The sequence below is a fragment of the Sarcophilus harrisii genome, chromosome 4, assembly GCF_902635505.1.
Source record: "Sarcophilus harrisii chromosome 4, mSarHar1.11, whole genome shotgun sequence".
NCBI classification, from domain to species: domain Eukaryota; kingdom Metazoa; phylum Chordata; class Mammalia; order Dasyuromorphia; family Dasyuridae; genus Sarcophilus; species Sarcophilus harrisii.
This window is the reverse complement of record NC_045429.1, coordinates 120,437,783-120,459,774: the sequence shown is the minus strand read 5'-3', so window position 1 is coordinate 120,459,774 and position 21,992 is coordinate 120,437,783.

Genomic DNA, 21,992 nt, shown 5'->3' with positions numbered 1-21,992 from the left:
TCTTTAGTGTTCAAGTCTGTGTATTCATTGAAATAGTGAATTTTCTAAGAGGCAAATTCTATTTACTTAAGCTCAACAACTGCTTGGCATTTTACAGCTTCCAAATCACCTAGGCATATCAAGTTTTATCCACAATGAGTTGGAATCCCTCCACATTAGTGAATTTTTTTAAGGCTTTTGTAAGTCATCCTTTTCTGCATCTATAGAAGTTAAGTGCTCTCTATCCTTGTATATCCTGGAATATATAACTTCATTTTATTAACTGTTCAATAGGCTGAGAGTAACTCATTATTTTTCCATATCAAATATGAATTAATGGAAGAAAAGCAGGTCTACTCCTATCACTAATACTTACTATTTGAGTCATTGAAGAAAGATTACTTTTACAATTATTCGTAGTCAGGAAAGAGTTAAGAATCCAGGAATGTGAAAGTACCATAGGAATGATATATTTTTGCTCATTCTTCATGACAGCTTTGCCTATTATTTATGGGAATTGGGAAATGGTGGCATTCTATAAGGTCACCTGTAAAACATCTGGCATCTGCTGCAAAAAATACATCATCAAAGGAGTTATAATTTATCTATCTATTTTCAGAATAGGTCAGAAAACATTTGGATGTCAATATGCTAGATAGATTTATGAAATTCTATGGGTGGAAAAAGGGGAATGAACAACAATAGTCCATTTGGTAAAACTCATAGCAAAGCAATTCTCACTGAGCATCATCAAAAGTAGTAAGAAGGACTTGGTGAGTTAAATAATTTTCTTCTCAGAGATCCATGATAATCAGATGTGAATTCCATAATAATCATATTTTTCTCCTTGTTACTTCCTATTAATTATAACACATTGAAGTAGGTTCAGTCAACATTCTCTGGATCCCAAGAAGAAAACATAACAAAAGAGTGCACTCTCACCCCAAAAAACCTGCCAACAGAAATTAGTTGTGGTATATGAATTATAACTCTGTGGGATTTGCATTCTTGATAGTGAAAATAATACTGAGTACTGTTGTTTCTGTAATGTATTAAAATGTCAGGAAGAGGATGAAATCAGTCTCCAAAAAAGAAGAAAGGAAACCTCCCCATCAAAATGCTGGTGCAGATCCTCATCTATGGCATTCATTTCTGTCAAGGAAATTGAATGAGTGACACTAATTTCATGACAAGAAATGATTCTAAATAAAACATAGACTAACAAATACATGATTTTTTAAAAATATGATTGACTAGTACACAGCTCAGAGTTCAACAAGAGTGTTCACCTACAGCACTCTAAAGTTTGATGGGAATAATGGTAGGGACTTTTTATTAAGTTGAAAACAAAATTTTCTAAAGATCTTGATGATAATTCCTACTGATAGGATGAAATATCAAGTAATTTCCCATCATAACTGATCATCAAGAATACTGAACAATAGCATCTCATGATGCTAAAAACATATTTCTTTTTAAATTTTCATTATAACTTTTTATTCACAATATATGCATGGGTAATTTTTTACAACTTTATCCCTTGCACTCACTTCTGTCCAGACTTTTCCCTTCCCTCCCTTCACCCCCTCTCCTAGATGGCAGGCAGTCTTATACATGTTAAATATGTTATAGTATATCCTAGATACAATATATGTGTGCAGAACTGAACAGTTCTCTTGTTGCACAGGAAGAATTGGATTCAGAAGGTAAAAATAACCTGGGAAGAAAAACAAAAATGCAAACAGTTTACATTTATTTCCCAGTGTTCCTTCTTTGGGTGTAGATGCTTCTAGCTATCATTTATCAATTGGAACTGAGTAAGATCTTCTGTTTGTTGAAGATATCCACTTCCATCAGAATATACCCTCATACAGTACCATTGTTGAAATATATAATTATCTTCTGGTTCTGCTCATTTCATTTAGCATCAGTTCATGTAAGTCTCTCCAAGCCTCTCTGTATCCATCCTGCTGGCCATTTCTTACAGAACAATAATAATATTCCATAACATTCATATACCACAATTACCCAACCATTCTCCGATTGATTGGCATCCATTCATTTTCCAATTTCTAACTACTACAAAAAGGGCTGCCACAAACATTTTGGCACATACAAGTCCCTTTCCCTTCTTTAGTATCTCTTTGAGATACAAGTCCAGTAGTAACACTGTTGGACTAAAGAGTATGCACACTTTGATAACTTTTAGGGCATAATTATAGATTGCTGTCCCAAATGGTTGGATTCATTCATAACTCCACCAACAATGCATCAGTGTTCCAGTTTTCCCACATCCCACTCCAACATTCATCAATATTTTCTCCTGTCATCTTAGCCAATCTGACAGGTGTGTAGTGGTATCTCAGAGTTGTCTTAATTTTCATTTCCCTGGTCAATACTGATTTGGAACACCCTTTCATATGAGTAGAAATAGTTTCAATTTTATCATCTGAAAATTTTCTGTTCATATCCTTTGACCATTTATGAATTAGAGAACAGCTTGATTTCTTATAAATTAGAGTCAATTCTCGATATATTTTGGAAATGAGGCCTTTATCAGAACCTTTGATTGTAAACATGTTTTCCCAGTTTATTGCTTCCCTTCTAATCTTGTCTCCATTAGTTTTGTTTATACAAAAGCTTTTTTAACTTAATATAATTGAAATTTTCTATTTTGTGATCAATAATGATCTCTAGTTCTTCTTTGTTCACAAATTCTTTCCTCCTCCACAAGTTTGAGAGGTAAACTATCCTATATTCCTCTAATTTATTCATAATATCTTTCTTTATGCTTAAATAATGGACCCATTTTGATCTTAATTTGGTGTATGGTGTTAAGTGTGAGTCCATGCTTAGTTTCTGCTATACTAATTTCTAGTTTTCCCAGCAGTTTTTTTGTCAAATAATGAATTCTTATCACAGAAGTTGGGATCTTTGGGTGTGTCAAACACTGGATTGCTATAGTTATTGACTATTTTGTCCTGTGAACCTAACCTATTCTACTGATCAACTAATCTATTTCTTAGCCAATACCAAATGGTTTTGGTGACTCCTGCTTTGTAATAAAGTTTTAGATCAGGTACAGCTAGGCTGCCTTCATTTGATTTTCTTTTCATTAATTCCCTTAAAATTCTTGACCTTTTGCATTTACTATTTCTGCCTTACTGCATTTGAGTTTGAGGTTTTTATGTCCTAATATATGTTCTATTTTTGTATAGGTTCCATGAACTGCTGAAAAGAAAGTGTACTCCTTTCTGTCTCCATTTTGTTTTCTTCAGAGATCTATCATATCTAACTTTTCTAGTATTCTACTTACCTCTTTGACTTCTTTCTTATTTATTTTGTGGTTTGATTTGTCTAATTCTGAGAGTGCAAGGTTGAGATCTCCCACTATTATAGTTTTGTTGTCTATTTCTTCTTTCAGCTCTCTTAATTTCACTTTTAAGAATTTAGATGCTATACCACTTGGTGCATATATGTTTAATATTGATATTGCGTCATTATCTACACTGCCCTTTAGCAAGATATAGTGTCCTTCCTTATCTCTTTTAATTAGATCAATTTTTGCTTTTGCTTGATCTGAGATAAGGATGGCTACCCCTGCTTTTCTGACTTCACCTGAAGCATAGTAAATTCTGCTCCTACCTTTTACCTTTACTGTGTATGTATCGCCCTGCTCCAAGTGTGTTTCTTGTAAATAACATATTGTAGAATTTTGGCTTTTAATACAATCTGCTATCCTCTTCCTCTGTATGGGGGAGTTTACCCCATTCACATTTATGGTTAAAATTACTAATTCTGTATTACTTGCCATCTTGTTAATCCCTGCTTATGCTTTTCTTTTTTGCTTCCCTCTTACCCCCTCCCAGTATTAAATTTGTGAGCACCACTTGCTTCTCACAGCCCTCCCTTTTTAGTGTCCCTCCCCCCGACCTTAAAGTTCCTCCCCCTTTCTTACCCCTTTTCCTCACAATTTCTGTAGTCCCTTCTGCTTAGCTTCCTCCTTCCCTTTTCACTTTTCACTTCCTACTTTTCAATGAGGTGGGAGAAGTTTCTTCATAAATCAAATATGTCTAATATTTTTCTCTTTAAGCCAATTCTGATGAGTGTAAGATACACACTATGTTCACACCTCCTCCCTTCTTTCTCTCAGATATAATAAATTTCCTTTGCCTCTTTGTGAGATATAGTACCCCAACTTTACCCTTTTTCTGGTACAATTTCCTTTCCACCTCTAGTTTCTAGAACAAATTATACATGTGTTCTTTATGTATCTTTATAACAGAAATATAGTTCCAAATACTTCTTTTTCTTTTTTATGTTTCTCTTGAGTCCTGTATTTGGAGATCAAACTTTTTGTTTAGTTCTGGCTTTTCATCAGAAATAGATGAAATTCACCTATTTCATTGAATGCCCATCTTCTTCCCTGGGAAAAAAAATGCTCATTTTAGCTGGATAAGTTATTCTTGGCTGCATAACAAGTTCCTTAGCATTTCAAAATATCAAATTCCAGGATCTTCGATCCTTTAATGTGGACGCTGCTAGATGCTGAGTAATCCTTATTGTGGCTCTTCTATATTTGAATTGTTTTTTCCTAGCAGTTTATAGTATTTTTTTTATTGTTCTGATGGTTCTGGAATTTAGCTACCATATTTCTTGGAGTTTTGATTTTAGGATCGGTTTCAGTAGGTGATCAATGAATTCTTTCAATTTCTATTTTGTTCTCTGTTTCAATAACTTCTGCGCAGTTCTCTTTGATAATTTCCTGGAAAATAGTATCCAGGCTCTTTTTTTCATCATATTTTCAGGAAGTCCAATAATTCTCAGATTATCTCTCCTAGATCTATTTTCTAGGTCTGTTGTTTTCCCAAGAACGTATCTGACATTTTTTCCATTGTTTCACTTTTTTTTTTTTTTTTTTTTTGCTTGACTGATTCTTGGTGTCTCCTTGAGTCATTCAATTTCATTTTTCAATTCTGATTTTTAATGAATTATTTTCTTCACTCACTTTTTTATTTCTTTTTATAATTGTCCAATTGAGTTTTTAAGTGAGTTGTTTTGTTCTATGGAATTTTTTCCATTTTTTCCATTTCACCAAATTTATCTTTAGAAAGCTATTTTCTTTTCTCAATTCACTAATTCTGTTTTCCTTAGAATTGTTTACTTTTTCCAATTCATTAATTCTGTTTTTCAAGGATTTGATTTTTTTATCCACTCCATCTTTAAATGAGTGCGATGATTCTCCAGACCCTTTTGCCAAGCTTCCCTTTTCTTTGCCCATTTTTCTTCTAGCTCTCTTGTAAGAACCTTTTAATTTCTTCTATGAGAGTCTTGTGTGTTGAGGATCAGATCATATTCCCCTTTGGGGATGCATCTGGAGACAGTCTGTTTTTTGTCTCCTCAGGGTTTAAAAATTGCTCTTTATCTGTATAGAAGCTCTCAATTGTTAGAGTGCACTTTAATTTTTTGCTCATTTTGTCAAAGAAAAGTCAAAGAAAACAAATTAACAAAAAAACAAATGAAGTCTGCTTTTGGGGGATCGGGCTGGATGGTATTACCAAGCTTCCTCTACAGACTGCAGGGGGCAGCAAAGAGACAATAACAGGACAGCAATGGCTCCACTGCATCTGAACTCTGAGACTCTGATAGTCTGCCGAGTCACTCCAGGTGGGTGTGGCCAGGTCTCAAGAGAGATCCTAGCTTTTCAGTGTTTTAGTCTTTACCCCCTGTGTTTATAGCTTCTCTGCTGATCTACTGGCTTGTTGGCAGGGCAAAGTAGGCACATTGTGGTAAAACTCTCTCTGTAGAAACAACTGAGATCACCCCCACCCCCTCAGGTCTGTTCAGTGTGCTCTGCTCTGTTCAGTGCTTCTGCACTCTCACTGCCTGTTTTGCTACCACTGTCTGCCTTCAATCTGTGCCTGATCTAACCCTGATCCACCTGCAAACAAAAACAGACCTTCACTGGCAAATTCCAAGGATTTCTTCTGTTGGTAATGTATTTGTGGGATTTTTTCAGTCAAACCCTAATTCCAAGGTCTTGTCATGAAATAAAGTATTCCGAGAGCAAGAAGTAGATAAATGTGTACGTCCTCTCTGTCATTTTGGCTGGAAGTCTCTAAAAACATCTTTCTTGAAAAGTAGTTCTGAGAAATGATTAATTCAAATAATGACTTCTGTGAAGTGCTTCCAATTTTTGAAACCACACCATATATTTCCATTGAACTAGAACCAATGATCATTTTTAAATAATTATAACTTTCAATAGTGCAAATTTAAATTCATTCAACTACAATAATGGATTCATTATTCACACTAATCAGGACATAGATACAAAAGTGTCTTTATGCTGTTTCTTGAAAGAAAAAGAAAAATTTAATTTAAAAAATAAATTTAAGTTTTTGCCAAAAAATTGAGACCATAGTATAGAAGCTATATATTGACTACAGTAAGATATTACATAATTCACATTTAAAAGAATTAAAAATTGCATACATAATTTAAAACAAAATTGGCTGTTATATCTATCTGTTAGATTTCATCAGTATAGACTACTAAAATAAATTTTTCAACTGCTAAATTGGTCTTTCCTTATTATAAGGCAGCTGCAAAATAATTTTTATTCATATAATTAAGAAGTCATGAACTAACTGGAGTCATTTGTCATATATGAAATGAACTATATGACAGAAAATGCATAGGGAAAACCAAATATTAATGTATTATTTTCTAGAAACAAACTTATCAACTCAGACTCTTTATCTACTCTGGGGAAGGATAGAGGGAAATTGATTTTGTTATAAAGAAATTAAACAGGAGACTAATGAAAGTATTAAAAACATCTAAAGATGAAAAATAATCATGAATACTTTTTCCAATTATTTTTAATTTAAAGAAACAACATAGAAAAAAAAAGAAATACAAAACAAAATGAAATAAAACAGAAGGGACTATTGTCATGTGCCAGGCAGAACATAAGGGGGGATTCAAAAAATATAACAACAAATACCAGTTCAAGAAAGTACACACACACACACACAGACACACACACATATATATATTACTAGAAAAAATTATATTCATGAGTGTCCATCTTTTCTTTACTTCCTTATAAATTGTTCATTTGTCTTCTACTGTGCACCTTTTTTTACTTTACTCATTCTCCCCCTTTTATCCCTCCCATCCCCAAGCAGGCCATAATTAAGAAAGGATATATTTGTATATATATATATATATATATATATATATATATATATATGTAGATGTGTACATATACATACATGCACACATAATCCCAAACTTTCCTCATCTCTGCTGATCCTTTGTTTTAATTCTGCTCCTAACTTGCCTTGCTATTACTTGATCCCCCCCCCCAACACTTATGGATCCCTCCCTTGTTTTCTTCCCTCACCATTGGCTTCCCTGTCCACCAATCCTTCTCCCTTATTTCTTTATAGATTTTGGAGGATGCTATACTGTATTTCATATTGCCTATTTAACCCATTCCCTGTGTGAGTATGTTTTCATAACTATGAGTCTTCCTGCCTCCTCTAATGCCTGTGTATATTCTTCCTCTGCAACCAATATTAACTCTGTCCCGATCTTTCTTTTGAGCTGTTATGTTGTTGATGCTAATCTAAATAAATGCTATAAATTTCCCATGTAAAGAAAATATAAATAATTTGTCCATGTTGAATTCCTTGAAATTGATATTTGATATTGACTGCTCTATGTTAAATTTTCCAAAGTTCAGTTTGATTGATAGAAAGTTCTGAAAATCTTTAAGTTTATTAAAGGCCCATTTTTTTGATTTAAAATGGTAGATAATTTTGCTAGATATGATATTTTTGACTGCATACTTAGTTCTTTTGATTGTTCGTATATATGATTCCAAGATGTGTAGTCTTTAATTGTGGCTGCTGCTAAGCCCTGTACAATTCTAATTGTATCTCTAGCATATTTAAATTGTTTTTCTTTTTTGTTTGTTTGTTTGTTTGTTTCTTGCAAAATTTTCTCTTTTATCTAGTGGTTTTGAAACTTGTCAGTAATGTTCCTATGTGTTTTCCATAAAGGATCTCAGTGAACTGATGATGGATGGATTTTTTCTATTTCCACTAACCCCTAATGTTCCACCATTCCAGGACAATTTTCTTGGATTATTATGTCGAGGTCCTTTTTTTTTTTTTTTTGGTCACAGCTTTCAAGCAGTCCAATTATTCTTCCATTTTCTTTTCTTGGTCTGTTCTCCAAATCTGTTAGTTTTCTTATGTTTCCCATTTTGTTTGTGCTTTCATTCTTTACAATCTGTTTTGTTATTTCTTGGTCTCATTTAGCTTCCCCTACTTTCCCTTACCCAATTCTGATTTTCAAAGAATTATTTTCATCTTTGAGACTGTATTTATTTTTGGTTAACTTTTTTTTTTTTCATAATCTTCTTGGTTTTCCTGGATGTTATTTATTTATTTGTTTATTTTAGTTTTTCCTCAATGTCTCTTATTCAGTTTTTAAATTCTTTTTTGAGCTATTCCATAAATTCTCTTTTGGCAGGGAGCCATTTCACATTACTCTTTGGGGTTAGAATTTGTTTTTTACTTCAGTGTCCTTCTCTGATGCTGATCCCCCATCTTTTCTGTTCCCATACATAATATGTTTTTATGGTGAGGTTCTTTCTTTGCTAATTCTTTTTTTTTTTTTTTTACATTACATTAAAGGTATTAGTGCATGCACTTCTAATTGGGGGGGGGGTAGGGGAGATGGTGTCTCTGGCTTCACTTCAGCTCTTCCCTCTGACTAGGAAATTTAACCAAGAGCTCCACCCTAAGTAAGTGCCCACATCCAATATCTCTAAGCCACTCTTTCTACATATACCCTGTGCTGGTTAATTCTCATACAAGGTGACATACAGGCAGTATAGCTTGGTCTGGCATCCCTAATTAGCCCAGGTGCCCTCAGTCTTCCTGGACTCAGATCCAGATTCCACAAACAGTCCAAGTTTCTATGGTTTCTGCTTAGGCTACAGCCACACCCATCTTGCCCCAGGTTTCCCTGCTTGCTGTTTCAGCTAAACTAGTCCACAGGTGTTTGTACTTCACAAGGGTTAATCCTAGCCCAGGGTCTTTTTTTTTTTTCTTCAGATCTTCTTGAGTTATTTCAGGAAAGCTCTGTTCTACCTGAAGTCCTTTTGATTTTTTGAAAAGTCTATGTTAGTTCTGAGATGCAAATTTATCCTATTTGTGGGGGAAATTGGGAGGGCTTCAAAATTTACAACCTACTCTAAGGGCAAATGCTGTTATCTCTTTATAATTTAGAATCTCACATGGAATATAAAAGAGGTAATGAAGTGATTTGTAATGGTTTTTGTTCCATTAATTCCTTTCAACTGGAATATCAAAATGTGTTATGAACCTCAAGGATAATTCAATATACTATTCATAATATTATTTTATATTTATTCATATTACAAAAAGACAGACTTTTATCCAAAAAATTTAATCAAAATTTCATACTATATGTTTGTAATTATAAAATGTAAAATGTGTTTTTCTACATATACTTAAAAAATTCAATATAAAATTATAGAGTTCTAATTATAAAATAATTGCCAATATGTAGGACATTAAAAAAGTATTTAAAGATTTAAGTACTCAAGAACTCAAATGTTTGCTGTTGTTTATAAAACATGTTAAATGTGTTAATTTGACAATGTTTTGAATATAAATAGCATTTATAAGAATAATTTACAACTTGGAACAAATTGAAAACATTATAATAATCATATATGAATTTAATTTTGGTCAGACATTTATTAGAATGAAAGTTTACAATATTTGGCTCACCACTATAAAAATGAAGTTTTAAATTTGGTCCCAAATTTAGATTTATTTTTCTTTTTTTTAATCTTAAAAGGATAAAACAAAACTGCTTGCTCAAACAGATATATGATCGAAAATTCCAGGAGAATTTTAAACATTCTCCTGGTGAGTGATAGATTTATTTTAAAGTCCCTTAATCAATCATCACCAACAACAAAAAATAGAGTTATGATTTAAAATATTTAGTTTTGTCCAGGCTAATGTTAAGTACTGTATTAAATGATAAATGAATTTAAAATTCAATCAGATTATATATTGTTTAAAAGTATTTTATGTAATATTTTTTTAAAATTTCAGTAACTTATTTCGTATCATTAATCAGCCATTCAACACTGTATCTATGAGAAGATAGTCAATGGGCCACTGTTAGGGAAAAAAAAAAACACAAAACAAAGTCACATGTAAAGTTATTCTCTTCTTAAAATGGTTATTTTAAAAACATATAGATGTTTTAAACACTAAATATTACAAATAATACATCCTAGCCATATGTTCCTACTAGTTTTATAGTATTCCAGACAATTCTCCAAGACCATCTGTGACATATGACACAAATAAAATCACAGTTCTAAACAGTAACAAGACAATAGCAACAATAATGTTCATATAAAGAACCTATGAATAGAATAGAAATTAATTGTACTGATAAATTGGAAAATAGATATAAATAAATGTATAAAACATGTAAATTTCAATTATTTTCAAAGCAATGCCTGTAATTAACTTAGTCTGATTTTAGTTAATTGAAATAATTCTAAACATTAGTAGTTTTCATGAACTAATTTCAAGCCAGCCTGCTCTGAGCACTTTTCTGTTCTCCTTTATTTAAGATTGGATCTTCTCACATTGTGTGATCTTTGAGATAATGTATCCTGGAGTACAATTCAACAGACAGAGATAAAGAGAAAAGTGTTATTAGACAAAGATACTTCTTGATATTTTTTCAAAGAAAAGGTTCTGGAAATATTAAAGGGTAATAACTACACGTAATCAGAAAACATTTCATTTTGCATCAGGACACCTGAGGTTTAAATATTAATTCTGCTGTATAGAAACTGTTTGACTTAAACAAGTGATCTGATCTCACAGAACTTCAGTATTCTTTAATTGAAGTTATCTCCATGGTCCAAAGTTCCTCCCTTTTTGTGATTTCATTGCTTCCATAAAATAACAAGATGAAATCAACATAAACCCAGAGGGTAGTAAAGGCCCATATAAAACTTGGCAAATATAACCTGTGGACCTAAAAAGAATTATTTTAATATTACCTCATTTGCGTCAAAGATGATTAAAGAGCTAAAATATTGTGGTCCTTTAAACTTTTTTCTTAACTGAATTTGATACAAGTAGATACAAAATGAATGTGGATAATAAAATAGAAATTATACTGAGCCAAGAAATAGTGATTTATGTTCTCTCAACTTGTGAAACTAACAATATTCTATGAAGCCCAAACCTACAATTTTACAGTCACTTAATGGCCCACAATTTCCCAAGGGTCCTTTTGGAAGAAAGAGATCTTGGAATTATAGTCAAGGAAGTCACTTGCATATTTATTTTTGTATTAATTCCACAGCTTTTTGGTGTTTTGTTTTGATTTTTTTAAATAAAATGGTAAGAACAAGCTAGCAAAATTCCCCTCAGGCTAGGAGTATGGTAGTAAAAGAGAAAACAGAATGTTGATCTTATTTGAAATTAAGGAAATATAATGAAATGTCAAAGAGACCTCATATTTTATTAAATCAGAATCATATACCAAATAATAGAGACTTACTTGACCATAAAACTAACAAAATATTGACAATATGGAAGTTACCAAGTGCTAAAAATCCAAAAGTTGCCACAAGAATGCTCATCACATGAATTATTCTGGTTTCACAGCAGGCATCTGGTAACCTTCTTGTCATACTGAAAGTAATATTGGACAATAACAGAAAAAAAGAGAATGCCAACGTTCCACCATTCTTGGCTTCTTTGTATATTAAAAACAACAACAACAACAACAACATTATATTGATGCTCTTTTCTTTATTCTCCTATTATTTCCTAAACATTTATTCTACCTTTTTAAACAGAAAATGAAATAACTTGAGCACCATATTAACTTTATCCAATAATATTTTAACTTAGATGGGCCTCAAGAACTTCTAGTTCACAAAATAATTGAGATTAGATTTGAAAGGGTCTCAAAAGCTACCTGGTTTAGTTTTCTAAACTTTTACCTGTTCCCAAATAGGTTAAGTGACTTGTCTAACTTCTTACAGGCAATAAAAATAGGAGCTAGTTTTTGAACTCGTATTCTTACTTTAAAGTCAGTGTTCTTTTCACTATACCAATGTCAGGGTACTACTCTGAACCTCAGGACTATTATAAGAATAGTTTGCTAGTATCAACAACTGTTACCAATATAGTTCTTTAAGATTTTCAAAGCATTTTTTTCACACTTAGTCTTTGGGGATTTGGGGAGCATTTTTCTCCTTTATTTTTAAAGAGGAAAAAAAAACAGGCTCAAAGAACTAGGATGAATTCAGGAACATTTCACCTCCAATTTTGGTGCCTTTTCCACTCTGCTACAATATAAACATTGTGATGACATTTTGAAAGAATAGTTCTGAGATTCCAAGCTTAATATAAGGTAAAACAAATTTGTCAGGTATATGGAATTGTAACCTTTCTTGTTCTAAGCACATCCATATTTTAACAATTGTAAATACGTATAAAGGAAAAATAGCCAAAGAGAAACGTCATAGCTCTTTTATCTACTTTGAGTCTCCACTTTAGGTGACAGAATTTTGGTTGGCTCTTAGTAATAAATCATTTCATCTAGATCTTCAAACAGACAACCTCTAATAAAAAAGTAAGCTATATTTAAGACTTAAATATTGATGTCAAATGTGGTATACATTTAGAACATATGCTGAAAGAGGAAGGAAAATAGGGTATAATCTGTTGACTTGAACATACAAGACGGATTTGTCCAGTCATATATGTGGAATAGACATGGTCTTTTGAGAGGTTAGTTTAAGGGGCAGCTAGGTGGTACAGAGTATAGAGCACTACCCCTGAAGTCAGAAGGACCTGAGATCAAATCTGGCCTCACTTTCTAGCTGTGTGACCCTGGGCAAGTCACTTAACCCCAATTGCCTCAGCAAAACAAATTTTAAAAAATCATTTTAACATTTGATTTAATAATTAAAAATAAACTCCCTGTGAATCTGAATAGGAAGATTGCCATATTGTGACATAGAGTTTAGAACCCCCATTTTCCTATTCAATTTATGTTTACATATAAAAAGAGTATTTATTTGCAATTCATTGATGACAAACTAAAGAATGACCTCTTCTTCCATTCACAAGCCTGTATGTCACTATTGTATATATAAATCATGAATGGCATTGGTGAAAACAGATCTCTCTATTTTATGATCTATTCAATATTCATCAGAATACCACTGAAAAAGATTATTGTTGGTTGCATTTATCAAGGAATCTTTAATGATCTTAACAGGCACAAGAGACTCATTTCTGGAGGGAAGACTGAAGTTGAGTTTTGCTTGATATGTTTATGTAATCAACAAGCAATAAACAGGGTTGGAATTATATTTGTTGCAAAATTAAATGAGTTCTGGGACTCTAAAAATGTGATTAGCCATAGAGATTAATTTGCAAGAGTATGTTTGTTTTCTTCTCAGCTTAGGTATACAAGAAGGTCATTATCATAAATTTTCATAAATATGAGAATATGGGTATATAAACTGCTAGTTATTGGTATTCTATTGATTTCATCACGACAAAAAAAAAACAGAATCCTTATACATGGGGAGGTCTTTCATATGTTTCTGTTTCCATATGATAGTGTGCTGAAGCAAGTTGCAGAAAAGTATGTGGCCTCTTCAATGAGATTAATGATAACCCTAAAGGGATTGACCTAACAATCAAAAGAGAAAAAAAAGAACTAAATGAAAGAAAAAATAACTATTCTCAGATCATCAGTGCATGCCTAATCCTTTTAGGCCCTATTGCAGTTAGAAGGAATCTTTGTGAGCATCAAGCCCTTACTCTCAATTTGCACAAAGGATTAAAATGATTTGCATAAAATCTTAAAGGGAATATGTAGCAGACTTGGAAATAAACTCTTGGTCTTTTAACTCCAAACCAAAAATCTCTTTTGACTTTATTAAGCTTCCTTCTGTGTTGGTTTACTAATGGTAGAACATCATTGCAAATATTTAGAAGAGGCATTATACATTAATAATTAATAATTAATTTGGTCCAAAACTGAGTAGGAATAAGGGATTATTTTGTATTTCGGAAACTGTGTAGTTCTTTTGTTAATCTCAAGCTACACCTTGATATAAAGACCCCTCTTTTCAACACATTTTCCCAACAATGACACATAGTTGAGAGTCTCATAAAACCACAATCTCCAGGGAATGAAAATTGTGAGTAATTTATAGCATAATTGAAAGATTGATAGTTAGGTCACAAAATCTTTAGTAAATTGCAAATGATTACCTACATTGTGATTTAAATGATATTTCTGATGATAATTCATATTTAAAAAAGAATTGGGTCAGTGATGTAATGAAACTAAAGGAAATGGGAAAAGTCTGAATGCTAATTCCAAAATAAAGATCTAGAGGAACTACTTCAGCACAGTGGATAAATCCTTTGGCATTTATCTATGGAAGAATAAAGACAAGTGTCATACTTGAGAGGAAGGCATAGATTAGTTGTAAGGACTAATGAAGAAATGATCACACTTCTCACTTCGACCTCTTTGAATTGTTCAAGTTTTATGTCAACTTATCTTCCTAAGAAGGTCTTATACTGTCTCCTCAAACTACTTGTATCTTCCCCTCTTAGACTGTCTTTCATTTCCTCTATACATATCTTGCATCTACTTTATTGTCATATTGTCTTTCCCATTAGAATGGAAGCTTCTTGAAGATAAGGGCTATTTTAGTCTTTCTTTGTGCATTCCCAAATCATAGTGCTTACTAAATGCTTATTGAAAACTGAAAGAAAAGAAGCCAAAATATATTAGGATCACAAGCCTATTTAAGTACCAATATATTGAGATTTACAAATCTCAACATTGCTACAAAGAGGCTATCAAGTTAAATAGCATTCAATTTCTAACATCTATAGTCAGCCATCATTCTGTAATTCTAAGGAGAATCTTTCTGTGTTCAACTGATACTTTTAAGCTTAGTAAGGTTATTTTAAAATTCTGAATATATTTGTTCTCTAAATAATTCAAACCAATAAAATGACAAAACATGAAATACCACACAGACAACCAACATAAATGACTTTGAAAATATTTATTGTTCCATTTCTCTTCTTCAAATGTTACAACTGTCCCAATATGGAGAGAGGATAAGAATGGAACTGACAAATAGAGCTAGACTATAGCTATGAAATTCAGTATTTTTAGCCCAAAAAGGCTTTACTTGGGGAATGAAATTAATTCAACAGTTCTATGCTTCCTCTATTTAAAAGAGACCCATTTGTTTCAGTAGGGCTTTAGAGGAAAATGACTCTGATGATACCATCTGAGCAGAGTTTTTTGTCCAGTAGGCTTCACCTGAAATCCTGTTCCAATCATGAATCTGAATTTATCACAATCTGTATTTTGAATCCCTATTCCTTGTCTTTTGATCAAAATTGCTCCAAGTCTCATTGTAGATTTGATGAAACTTGTTGACATTGGTCCTACTACTTTACTTTCCAGCAACATGGAAAAATACTATTCTCCCATGTGTTTGAAAACTATTTAAATATTTGAAAAGACATCTTTATTTATTCTTCTTTGCTCTATGTTAAACTTTCCTGGGCAATATTGTATAGTAGATAAAGAATAGGCCTTAAAATCAGCAAGACTTGAATTGAAATCTTTCCTCTGCATTGTCTATGTGATCTTAATTAATCCTTCAGCTTCTCAGTTCCCAAGATAGCTCTCTACAATTAGAAGTTGTAAATAGTTGTCCATGTGCAGTAGTAGAGGGAATTTCCTCCCCAAGAGTTCCTCATTGGTGAATTTACTAATGTAGTCACCTGCCTGGTCATCTTCTTTCTCCTCTTTCTCCCCAAAGCAAAAGTGAAACAAAACAACACAAACATATAATTAATCCTTTGTTGTTTTTGTTGTTCAGTCATGTAATGTCTGGGCTAGCTCTCTGGATGGCCTCAGGATAAGTAAAAGTTCTTGGTCTTTAGGAGGAGAAGTGAAAGAGACAGGCAAGCTGCCACGTGGCTTGTCAAAGATGGATCCTGCATTCTGGAGTCTGGAGCCTGAAGTCTTCCTTGCTGAGCATGCTGCAGCAGAGAGACTCTGACTCTCCCTCAGCCCTCCACTCCTTCCCCATGATTACCTCACCAAAACACATTCAGCAGGTGCCTATCTTGATTAGAGCCATCACATCACCGTATCATCTAAGTATATGTTTATAAAATCATTATCTCACATTGAGTAGGTACTTAGCCTTAAGTACTCTGCTGTCTTAGATTCAAGTACACCTTTTCAGAGTTCCAGCCCTCTACACAATCATGTCTAGCTTTTTGTAACCATATTTGATATTTTCTTGGCAAAAATACAGGAGTGATTTGCCATTTTTTTCTTCAGATCATTTTACAGATGAAAAATGGAGACAAACAGGGTTAAGTGGTCTTGCCCAGTTTCACCATATCTTAGGTTTACAAAGATGAGTCTTCTCAACTTCAGGATCAGTAGCCATAGTATCCACAGTGTCCTCTGTGCCAACTAGCTATTGATGTGATTTACAGATTTTTCATCACCTTGATAACTTTATTCTTATCTGTTTATGCTGTATGTTGTTATTCCATGTCCCCTCACCATATTGGGACATCTTTAATTGAATGCCACAGTCCATATATATTCTGAATAATGTGAAGTACAGGAGAACTCCTACTTCCTGTGATCAGAATATCATATCTATAATCATACAGTTTAAGAATGTGTTAATATTTTTAGCAGCCAAACCATACATGCTAACCTTGTGACTAGCTAAGGTTTCCATGTCTTGATTTCATTATGAAAGAGCAAAAGATAATATTTTCTTTATTATTTCATCCTTTTCTGTTCAAAGTTCATTGTCAAGGATGGTGTTAGAAAGCATCAGTAATATATATTAATCCAGTTTCCTTGAATGCCAACTCCTGAAACAATACCAGTCTCAGTCATCCTTATCCTTTCCATCAGGTCAATTCATATTGAACTAAAAGAAACATGAGCATAGTTACTTTGATATACATAAAAATTATTACATTCCCTCCAAATAGTACAGATGGAAGTGTGTTCGTATTAAATATATTCAGCCAATCTGGTTGGGGGTTTACTCTAAGTCTCACAGAGAGAGTCATGTAGTTTTTATGGCAAAAGTACTTTACCTCTTTTTGTCTCTCTATTATTTACTCAGAGTAACTGATTGTGTAACAACCTGGGACAGTAAGGCTATATCATTGTGAGACTGTTCTTCAAGGATCATAGATTTCACTTTTTGAACTATCACTTCTAAAATCAACAGATTAACAATGAGGAAAATGGACCTCTAAATGCCTCACACTAGAACTTCTACTAAGTGGTAGCTCTTTCTTTTCTTAGCTTTCATAAACAATGATATGGATCTTTCTAAAAATTCAATTTTAAGATTTTTATTATTTACAAGTGAGTTTATTTGTATAAAAGTTGAATGAGCAAGAACATTGGCAAGAACTTTCTAACCAACATCATATTTTAGAATTTCCCCAAAGGCTTACATGTGATTTTACTTGGATTCAATATGGAGGGTAATGATATTACCACTTTTCATTTGGTAAATTCTGAATAAACAGTGATCCAAAAAGAAATAATCTATTTTTGTCCAACCAAAGATTTATTCATATCTGCGCAAATACGCTCCTTTGTAAATCACAAAAATCATTTTAAATTTTTTCAAAAATCATTACTGGTTTTTTCTTTGTTAGTTATAAATCCAGATATTTATCTGAGTGAATTTAGAAAGTCTGGGTTGTGATTTTTAATATCCTTTCTCCAATTCAATTGGGTTTTGAACAGAAAGTTTTGTTTTTTTCATTTCTGACATTTTAAATGTTAATAGTCATTTATTCTAGGTCTTGTCTGTGTAAAAAAATTTTGATTAGTAGCATATTGTTTAATTGGGATTAAATTTGCCCATTCTAAAAAATGGCATGAGTGATTGTTTTGTTTAGTAATTGTGTATTCTGTGGTTCTTGCTCAGGCAAAACTCCTATTGAAGTTAATACAGCTTATAATATTTTCTGTCATTGGTTGAGAATCTGCTATGGGGTTCTTGAATAGTTATTATGATATAATATATACTTAAAATACGCCAAGTAAAGGGATTTGTTATTTCTGGCCTGTTGGATATATTTAGAGAATGTAAATTGGGCAGATTGATAATGTTTGTATTATTCTGATTATTGCATGTCACAATTTGTGTCTTTCTGCCTTGAACAAAGCATTCTTTTGTTATTAAAAATTCTAACAAAAATAAAGGTTTAGGAAAGCTCTTTTGGATTCCATCTTTCAAATGACTCTGAAGTCTCTCCAAAGTATCTGCCAATCCTGGAGACTGTTGATCTGTGTTTAGTGCCACATCACAAAAAAGTCATAATTAAGGTAAGCACGACAAACCTTGGCTATGGAATACTTGGACACAAACTTTGGTGATTGAGGATAAAAATCAGTCTTAAGGGGGATGAAGTGCTAAAGGCATCACAGAACAAAGGAAAAAGCAATTTTGTGGGGTGTTTTAAAACTTACATTCAGATGTTTTGGTGTAATATTTAAGGCTTCAGTTTCAGTCTACTTGTCCTTTTCTGTCTCATTTACCTGATAGTTTTAGGCGGATTTTTAAAAAGTTAATTTCTTATTACATTTCCCTTGTCTTTTCATCTTTGTTTATGTTACTCTGGGCATATATAGGTGCTATTCATCCACTTGTGACTGTGACCACACAGTGACCACATTCCAATAAAATGTCTCAGAAGGTACATTAAACCAAGTTGAGGGTGACTGACAGGACACAACATGTCCATTAAGTTACATGTTCTAAGCATGTGAAGACTTTCCCCAGTGGGATGAGTAGATGAGAAAAAGTTGCTCCATTGGCCAAGAAGGCAGGAGAAGCAGGTGTTGTGGAGTGTTTAGAACTTGCTCAGATGTCAAAGATCATCTACTGCATTTTGGATAATTTCCAGTCAAATTGACTTTTATATACTATCACTGGACTTCAATGACTCTGGGAGAGAGACTGAAACTGCCAACTTTGTGCAACTCTATTTCATTTAAATCTATTTCATGCACCAGACAAGACATCACCCTGTTATGTCACTGTTCCTTTTAAAAAATGATGGACAAACAAGAACAATGTAATAGTCCTTCCACCTGGAAAAATTAGTTAGCTTTCATTTTTTCTTGTTACTGACCTTTACTTAGCTCACAATTTTTAATCCATGGTACCAAAGAAAATCTATCCCCTCCTTATACTTTTCTTCTCTCATCTATAATATGATCAAGATAACTGTGTTCACAAGTCTTCTAGTATTTGAGTATGAATGGAAATTCTATAAAGTAAAAACTCTTTACCTAGGATCTGGAATCCATGGATGGATTTTAGGGCATCTATGAATGAAAATGAAGAAAACATTTTCATGATAATTCAATATAGTCGGTTTCATGTGTATTCTATATTTTTATTATATGTATTTAAAATCATACATAAATAAAAAAGGATTTAAAGACTTCAACATACTCCCAAAATTATTCATGACAAAAAGTAATTACCCTTATTACAGGAGAAAGTATAAAATATTTTCAGCCAGAAGACCCAAACACTTATAGCTACAGCTTTTAAGCGGTTTTAGTTTAGCAATTAATAAGAGTTTTATTAACATCCTATAATTTCCATTCAAAGATACAAATACCTAACATTTTAATTGCATTTATTTTGGTCTAGACCTATGATTTCCTTGAAGTAGAAAACTACTGGTAATGACATTCCCTTCTCCCACTCCAGTCTGGTAGCTGATTTGAGACTTTTGTCCTTAGAGAGGTATGTGGGGCATTGAGAAGATAAGTGATTTATCAAGGACCGTGTGGACAGTAGTTTCAGAAGTGGAAATTGACTCTAGCTTTCCCTGATCTTCCAAGGTTGCCTTTTTATACAGTATATCATGGTATTTCTACACTTTAGTATATTTTAGCACCACGTATTTGATCAGAAAATAGAGACAGTATGATATAATTAAAATGATAGTGTATATAAAATCAGAGGACATAAATTTGAACTGAGGATTGCAATTTGCCAATTGAGGTGTTGGTTGGGTAAATCACTTCACCACTCTGGACCCCAGTTTAATTACCTGCAAAGTGAGGGGATAGGGCATATGATCTTTTTTAAAAAATTTTAATAGTTTTTTTTTAATTTACAAGTTATATGTATGGGTAATTTTACAGCATTGACAATTACCAAACCTTTTGTTCCAATTTTCCCCCTCTTTCCCCTCACCTCCTCCCCTAGATGGCAGGATGACCAGTAGATGTTAAATATGTTAAGGTATAAATTAGATACACCATAAATATACATGACCAAACTGTTATTTTGCTGTACAAAAAGAATCAGACTCTGAAATATTGTACAATTAGCCTATGAAGGAAATAAAAAATGCAGGCAGGTAAAAATATAGGGATTGGGAATTCAATGTAATGGTTCTTAGTCATCTCCCAGAGTTCTTTCACTGGGTGTAGCTGGTTCAGTTCATTACTGCTCCATTGGAACTGATTTAGTTCATCTCGTTGCTGAAGAGGGCCATGTACATCAGAATTGATCATCATATAATATTGTTGTTGAAGCATATAATGATCTCCTGGCCCTGCTCGTTTCACTCAGCATCAGTTCGTGTAAGTCTCTCCACGCCTTTCTGAAATCGTCCTATTGGTTATTTCTTACCGAACAATAATATTCCATCATATTCATATACCACAATTTATTCAGCCATTCTCCAATTGATGGGCATGCACTCAGTTTTCAGTTTCTGGCCACTACAAAGAGGGCTGCCACAAACATTCGTTCACATACAGATCCCTTTCCCTTCTTTATGATCTCTTTGAGATATAAGCCCAGTAGAAACACTGCTGGATCAAAGGGTATGCACACTTTGATAACTTTTTGAGCATAGTTCCAAATTGTTCTCCAGAATGGTTGGATGTATTCACAATTCCACCAACAATGTATTAGTGTCCCCTCCACATCCCCTCCAACATTCTGCATTATCTTTCCCTGTCATTCTACCCAGTCTGACAGGTGTATAGTAGTATCTCAGAGTTGTCTTAATTTACATTTCTCTGATTAATGATTTGGAGCATCTTTTCATATGGCTAGAAAATTTCAATTTCTTCATCTGAGAATTGTCTGTTCATATCCTTTGACCATTTATCAATTGGAGAATGACTAGTGAATATGATCTTAAAAGTTTCACAGAAAACTTAATTCAATGATTAAAAGGGTTCAAAATTTATGAGTATAAAAACATCTTTACATAAATTGTGTGTGTGCTTCTTCATAATCTCTCTGAAATTCCAGTGAAGCCTAATTTCCTTTTCGTTTCATCAAGATACAGGAAGTCTAGCTACCATGAAGGAGCAGGTAGGGGAAACTTCCTTTTCCCATTTTGCCACCAGCTCACTTCACTTCCAGCAATAGCCACACAAGTTGGTGCCTGGTTTACTTTAGGCTAAACTGTCTTGTAATGAAAATAGATTCCAAATTCATAATTTGCTATGACTGTGCATTGATGTGGGGTTTTTATTGCTGGGGCAAAGTAAGAGCAGACTCAGCTCCAGTCAGCCAAGCAATGTAATCATTTTGCTCCTTCATCTGTGTTTGGAAGCCATGCCAATCATAGAGGTATGACCACAATAAGCCTGATTCTTTAAGTCATGTATGCAAATCTGTCTTGTTACATTACAGTTACCAACTGACTCTCTAATGTATGTTTGTAGTGTATGGTGGCTCCCTTCATTAGCAAGGATTTCCATTCCATCATGGTGGCAGAAAAGGGCAAATGTTTCACACACACATACACATACATACA